Source organism: Triticum aestivum, chromosome 3A (genome assembly GCF_018294505.1).
Source record: "Triticum aestivum cultivar Chinese Spring chromosome 3A, IWGSC CS RefSeq v2.1, whole genome shotgun sequence".
NCBI classification, from domain to species: Eukaryota; Viridiplantae; Streptophyta; class Magnoliopsida; order Poales; family Poaceae; genus Triticum; species Triticum aestivum.
This window is the reverse complement of record NC_057800.1, coordinates 700,975,933-700,981,899: the sequence shown is the minus strand read 5'-3', so window position 1 is coordinate 700,981,899 and position 5,967 is coordinate 700,975,933. Positions and strand designations below refer to the sequence as shown.

Sequence of the window (5,967 nt, the reverse complement as noted above, 5' to 3'; positions counted from 1 at the left end):
TTGGTTTTATATTTACTTTTCTAGTTTTCATAGGTTTTTTTCAATTCAAGTTTAATTCTTTTCTGATTTTTTTATTTTTTGCAATAGAATTTTTTTTAAAAAAATCTTCTAACTTGTTTTGCGAATATTATGTCAATTTTTTATTGTTTGGTTTTATATTTACTTTTCTAGTTTTCATAGGTTTTTTCCAATTCAAGTTTAATTCTTTTCTGATTTTTTATTTTTTTACAATACAACTCTTTTTAAAACTAAAAATAACAGTATCGATTCAAACACTTGATTGCTCAACAACATTTAAAAACCATCAATTCAAACACTCGATAATTTCATTATAGTTTTCATAGCTATTTTACATAGTACTAGAAATAAAACTTAACTAAACAACATTACGAAAATAATTAAATATTACTAAATGACATTTTGGAAGTAACCCTAAACTACTCGTCCTCCACGCCGCCGAAGTCTGCCTCGTCATAGAGCCCGTCGCCGTTGTCGCTGTCGTCGCTGCTGCTGCTGTCGTCGAGGGGCACCACGGGCACGGCCGGCGCAGCCATCGAGTCCTCGAGCGCGGCGTGATACCAGGGAAAGTCCTTCGGGTCCTCCGGCGCCCGGGGCGACCTGAATGTACTCCTGAACGAGCGACGACGGCTGCGGCATGTTCTCCGACTCCCGGAGCGCCGTCAGGTAGCCCAGCATGCCGTCCGGGTTGCCGGCCTCCGCCGCCAGCCACCTGTACTCCGCCACCAATGCCGGCTCAGGCTGCTGCTGCGGCTCGGGCGGAGGGGCGCGACTGGACCCGGCGTCGTTCCTGCCTGCGGTACGGCTGGACCAGGCATCGTTCCTGCCCGCCATACGACGATCGCCGGGGCCGAGGCGGACAGCGCCGCGGTCACCGCCTGGGCCTCCGCGGGGCGCGGGCGGGTGCATGGCGCCGAAGTCGACGCGGGCGCGGGTCGAGCGCGCCTCGCTGCGGCGGTACAGCTCAAAGTCGTACCCCGGCAGAGCTGGCACGGCGCCGGCGACCGCCTGCGCGCGGTACGGCGCGACCACCTCCTCAAAGGTGCACCCATCCCAGAGTTGATGCAGCCGCGCGCGGTTGTGCTTCGTGGGCGGGCGCGGGCCGGCATAGTTGTGGAGGCGGCGCAGGTGATCGTCGGCGAGGCGGTCCGCCCAGTCGGGGTTGTTGGGGCGTACTGGGGGTCGACGAGCTCCTCCGGCGACAGGCGAGCCCTGTACAGGCCGATGGCGCGGGCGAAGAGGTGGGTGCCGACCTCAGGCACCGGCGCCACAGGCACGCCGTCGACGCTCAGGCGCCACCTCGCCAGCAGGTGCACGTCGGGCGCGGCGGGGATGACGAAGTGGGCGAGCTCCTCCGCCTCCTCAAGCGTCAAGTTGGGGCGTGCCATCGCCGGCGAGAGGGAAAGGTACGACGCGCGAGGGGGGAAGGGCGCAAGAGGGCGACGCCAGCGACAGGGGGAGAAGGAGAGGCGAGGCGCGGGTGGTGTGCGAGCCGACGGAGGGCGCGAGGCGCTCTTTATAGGGCGTAGTGGTGGGTGGGGTGCCGGCGATCAATGCCGGGGGCAGCCGAGCGGGCGGTCAACACTACAGGAAACCTGTTAATCCATGACGGATTTCTCATGATATTTTTGAAATCTGTCATGGACGGCCTGGCACAGCCCCGTAAGCCCGCTCAAGCCCGCCTAACGGTTTCCATATAAAATGCTAACCCTAAATCCTCCTCCCCTCCCCTCCTCTCTCCATCCGCAGCCCCCTCCCTCATCTCCCACCGCACGCCGCCACCCTCCACCTCTTCGCGTCCTTCCTCCCACAGCTCGCCGCCGGCCCTCCCCTCCCTTCCCCTCACCTCGCAGCTCCGACAACTACCAGATCCGCCGCATACCCCACCCATCCATCCCTCTCGCAATGCATCTATTCCTCCCCGGCACTCGCTTGTGACCCCTAGCAATGGCTAGGGTTTCGGCTGCGGCATCGTGTCCAACACTGCACATCTCCGGCGGCTCCCCTCCATCCGCACATCGCGTCTTCGGTAGCTCCTCTCCGTCCACACCGCTCTTCCTTGAGCCCACCTTGCCGGCTGTGCGGTGATGCCGCTGTGCAACGTCCAGTGGCGAGCGACCAACTCCTGGGCCGCCGTCGGCGACACCTCTTCTCCACCAAGGTTAGCCCCCCGTCCGACCAAGATCACTATAACCCCGTCCCTGATGTCCCCTGACCTGCCTCTCGTGATTTGGCCTGATCCCCTGATGTGTGCGTGCAGGAATTGTTTGAGAGTCCTGCAATTCGTGAACAGTTTCTGTGTACTTAGCATTCAAGGAGCAGCTTGTTGATGACCAGTCTGTCTCAGGATTAAATTTTAGAAGTTGTAGGTTTCCATTCTACTTGTAGTGAATAACCTTATGGATTCATTCTCTCTGTCTTGACAACAGTTCCAGCAGCAAATTTGTGCTTCATCTTGATTCACCCACTACTTTGTATACTGTCTTTGGGTTCAGAGTGTGTTGTCTACTCGTCCAATTGATGGCCTTTTTTCAATCGTTGATGTATCATGTATCTTAGGGAGGGAGGCAGGAAGTGATATGCCAAGTTACAATATTATTGATGAGTTTTTTTTCAATGCTATATAGTATAGTGCTTATTTCACTTGCAATGTTAAATTGTTTGGTGCCCATCAGTTTAGTCAATCTGTTAATCCCCTTGCTTACTATATAGATAGTACTTAATGATGCATGCGTATTTGGACAGTCGAGACACCTCTGTTCCTATATAGATTCATAACAAAGGTCCAACACTGTCAGTGTCGATTACCTAGCGTGGCTACTGCCCTCTCTAACTATAAGGGTGTGTTGTCTGTGCATGCTGACAAGGTGCCGGCAGCTAGGGCTCTGGTGCAGCAGCCGGTGTGTTGTGTGTGCGTGCTTCCTCTCTGAATGTTTAACACTAAATTTTCTCTGAATTTTTCTGTATCTTGTACACTGTAGGGTACCAAGTAGAGACAAACAGCAGGGTACAGAGCAGAGACAAACCACCGCACTGCAGTATGTGGCCTTTTATCAATTTCTGATTCACTTTAGAATATTTCCCTAGGTCTTGGAGACATGATTTCGGTTACTGTATTAACATGTCGACATGTTCTGTTTAGTGATTTCTCCCTAGGTATTTTTCTTTTTCTGTCCTTGTTGTCTCCTGCAGCCAGCCAGGTGAATATGTATTCCAGAAATATGTTTAATCTGAACCTAAGAAGAAAATTACATTGTTACATTGTGGCAGTCCTACAGTAGTATTGTAGAGGTTTAAACCTGTTAATTTGTCTACTAAGCACATCTATTAGCGAGTCAATTTAGAGTAGCAGTACTACTTTTAGTTGTGCACCTGCTACTAGTACCAAGGCCAAGTGTTCGCTCACTTTCTCTCAACCTTGAGGCAGACACCGAGCTAGCACTTGCCATCACAGTGACACAACGCGTTGCTTCTTCAACTCCGTTGCTCCATCACTAGGTCGCCCTCCTGAATAGTGCTCGTGACAAGTGATCTTAAATCTTTTTTATTCATGTTATTCCTCTTTTTATTTCGATCACTTAACACTCTAATTGTCTTCTTATGATTTCTTGTTTTTGGGATGCAGGTCTAGGTAGCTCTGTAACAGTGGTGCCACTGCATGGCGCACAATAGAGCTTGAGAGGGCAACCATGATGGCCGTTGGGAGCTGCACCACGATCAACCAAGGGTTAGTTCTCCACTGCCACTCCTATGATTTCTCCGCTATTTTCATTCCCCAGCTCAACTGCTACTGAACTACACCTATTTAGTTGATCTAGTTCAGAGTTGCGCATTTTCACCAGGGTGTGATTTTGAACTAATTTCTTTGTGCCCCATGGATCTTGGTGGTTAAATTTATCATCTCATGCACTCGAATCAAAGTAATCCTATACATCCTAACCACTATCTCAGTATCTCTTTAACAGAACCAGTTGCCACTTCTATAGATCCGGCCATGGCTCTTAGTTATTTTGCATGCCATTTGGAGTTCACTTGGCAAGCAAGTGTTGTCCATTATTGTCGGTGCCTTGATAATTTTTTAGGTTCATGTGTAAACTTGTTGAGACATGAACATTTGAAGCTTACATCAGCCAGCTCGACGAGCACTGGCTTTGTGTCATGGATATTGTTTGTTAGTGATGCCATTTTTGGTGGATTTATATGGCCTCAACTGCTGCTGCTATAGTAACTTGACTTCTGCAATGTATGTTCTATCAGCAGTGTACTTTGTTATTCTCATTTGGATGGCCTCAACTGCTGCTGCTATTATTGTTGTTGTATAATAGATGCCTTGTTATTGTCATTTATACGCACAATAAAATTTAAGGATTTTGGAAAGCGTGTAATTTATTTATTTTAAGTTTCTTCTTCTACTATCTATTCACTTCAACAAATGTCTAATGTTGTTGTAAATATGGTAGGTATGATTGGGTCGCGAGCTACTTGGTGTTGTCCATCAGAATCTGCCATGACATGTAGTTGCCACCAGGAGGATCGACGACAAGCACATGAGTGGCACCCTTAGTAGTTTATATGTCTTGTTAACATAAATTGGATTGTACTGGTTCCTATCATTGCCGTGTGATATATTTTGACAATATATGTTGTATATTATCATTTCCTGGAGGATATTATAAACTGCTAGGTTGTATAGATACCTATGGATGGCTACATATTGAGTGATTTATGTAACGTATGGCACTTTGGAAATATTGTCCTGGTCCAAAATTGGCATTATGATTTGCGGAACTCATTATGCTAGAATTATGCTGAATCAAAATTGGGCTGAAAAGAAATGGACGGGGTCAAATTTAAATTGAATCATAAATCCATGACGGTTTCTGTGACGAAAATAGTGTCCATGTAGGTAGCCACGTCATTTTCAGTTGGTGTATTGAAAATCCTACGTGGCATTGGTCCATGACGGTTTGTTCCGTCATGGCCAGTTTGGGCTTGGCTGGGCCTGAGGCAAATCCATGACGGCCAAGAACCGTCATGGAAGATACGATGTCAAATTATGACGCGATATACATGACAGATTTCAAATCCATCATGTATAGGCACGCATGACAGTTTTTGGCTGATCTGTGACGACTTAGGACTGTCACGTATTAACATATTTCTTGTAGTGCAAGGGCGCAGAAGGGCACGCGGCGGCGTGTGAATCGGCGCCGGTGATTAATGCTTGGTAGGCGAGGGGGGCGGCATGCGCGGGCGGTCAAGCGGTGGCGTGCGCAGGCGCGCGGCAGGCGGTCATGCGGTGGCGTGTGAATCCGCGCCGCCCGCGGACCAACACCGGCGACGGGACGTCTCACTGCGTCGGCGTTAATGGATTCGCCTAATCCGCGCCGAATTAATGGATTATGGTTTAGTACGTGTGGGCCCGCCCTCCTCCTCACGCGGCGTACACCGCCCACATACGGGCGTACAGCGGGCCGTACGGACACGCGCCTCACTACGCCGCGATACGCCTCCCCCACCTAAATTTCTTATCCTACCCCTACTCACTTATCCTCACGAAAAGGTATCTTTTAATCTGGACCGTTGATGTGTCCAGGGGGTTGTACCGAAGAAGAAGTGGCCACGGAATCCCTGCCGGCGACCATGGCGACGCCTCACGGCCGTGGCCTCCCGGAGGAGATCATCATCTGGGAGATCCTCGTCCGTCTCCCCCCCCCAAATCCCTCCTATGTTGCCGTGACGTCTGCCATGTCTGGCGCCATGCCACCTCCCATCGCCAATTCCTTCTCGCCCACCACGTCCGCCAGCCCTCGCTCTCCATCGTCTTCAGCTACGGCAAAGAAATCGCCAAAAATATCGCCACCTTGGACCACCGTGCCGGCGCCCATGACGCCCAGCTCCAACCTATTGGCCTGCTTGACCAGATTTTTCTAGTGGCCTCCTGCGATG

At 50.3% G+C, this 5,967-nt stretch overlaps 1 long non-coding RNA gene across 3 annotated transcripts; it reads left to right on the top strand.

Annotated features, from left to right (window-relative positions):
- Positions 1-1,747: 1,747 nt before the first annotated feature.
- Positions 1,748-4,794, top strand: LOC123063338 (uncharacterized). Of its 3 annotated transcripts, XR_006430258.1 has the most exons (6): positions 1,748-2,179; positions 2,279-2,383; positions 3,000-3,056; positions 3,446-3,516; positions 3,644-3,745; positions 4,479-4,794. It is a non-coding gene; the product is annotated as an uncharacterized lncRNA (long non-coding RNA). The 3 variants fall into 3 exon arrangements; XR_006430257.1 differs by lacking the exon at positions 3,446-3,516; XR_006430256.1 differs by lacking the exons at positions 2,279-2,383; positions 3,446-3,516.
- The last annotated feature ends 1,173 nt before the right edge of the window (positions 4,795-5,967 follow it).